This window comes from Mastigoproctus giganteus, chromosome 14, assembly GCF_048544385.1.
Source record: "Mastigoproctus giganteus isolate SK-2022 chromosome 14, ASM4854438v1, whole genome shotgun sequence".
In the NCBI taxonomy this organism is placed as follows: domain Eukaryota; kingdom Metazoa; phylum Arthropoda; class Arachnida; order Uropygi; family Thelyphonidae; genus Mastigoproctus; species Mastigoproctus giganteus.
In genome coordinates, this window is record NC_143588.1 from 6,064,430 (window position 1) to 6,065,696 (window position 1,267).

The window sequence follows — 1,267 nt, forward strand, 5'->3', positions numbered from 1 at the left end:
GTGGTTTCATTTATAAAGATAAAACCAAAAAGAAAAGAAGTTTTTATTCAATATAATATTATTCTCAATATAAAAAGGAGGAAAAATTAGCTTTGGCTTTTTTATCAATTTATCCCACTACTCACCATGTAGATCAAATCAAATAAAATCTGACTTCACCATATTGAGTATTCAGATGCACAAGTTAATCGACAAAGGTTTGAGAACCTCATTCACATATCTTATGTGCTACATAAAAAATACATACTCTACATGCACACATAAAGTATAGTACATATATACTATAATATATGTACTATACTTTATGTGTGCACATAGTACAATATAAAAAAATACATACTCTACATGCACACATAAAGTATAGTACATATATATACACATAGTACAATATAAAAAATAATAAAAGTGCATAACAATCAATGAAGTAGAGATATACCTATCATATAGAGATATGATACGTATAAAGAGGGTACTGACTCTCTTTAAAAATTACGGCTAGGAATTACAGGCTCCAAAAAAGTGATGTGTTTGCCATTTTATTTACCTAATTGTTATTTTATATTGTACTTTATAAGTAGCCTTACAGTTCTAGTTATGCTGGTTATTTTTATTTTTAATTTAGATAAAAGTTTTTGTAGATTACTACTTAATATACATAAAACCGTTGTTTCATTCGAATCTTACAGCAATTGTTTTAATGGTGAGTGGTAGGGAATTCAAATTTTTAATTGTGGTAACTAGGTAGCTCTAACGGAAAATTATATAGTGTAATATGCATCACTGCATTTACGATTCTATTAGATAGTGTAGTTGACAATTAATTAATTAAATTTATTGATCTTATTAATTTAAAATATCATGCCCCAGACTAGAGCAGCAAAGCAATGAGCACAAAGTGGCAGGAGTGCTGTGACTCAGGGGAGAACTGGGGGGGGGATTCTCCAATGCATCACAGCCTAAAAAAATGTGCAACTTGTGAAATGTTTACCGAACTCTCTGGAACAGAACATGATCTAGACAAAGAGGATGTCTCTGTGTGTGCCAGGTGCAGAGAGTGTCTAGAAATAAAGCATCAACAGCATTCTAATGGGCATCTATGAGAGCTTGAGGTATAGGGTAGATGCCCTAGAAGAAATTATTTGTGGGACCCATCAAGCTCACAGCTGCCCAAATCAATGCCAGAGCTCATTCCTGTGTTTCACACAACACAGCAGCAATCTCCAAGGCAGAATGCGCTGGTCCCAAAGGAACTAGTTATTGTTGGTGA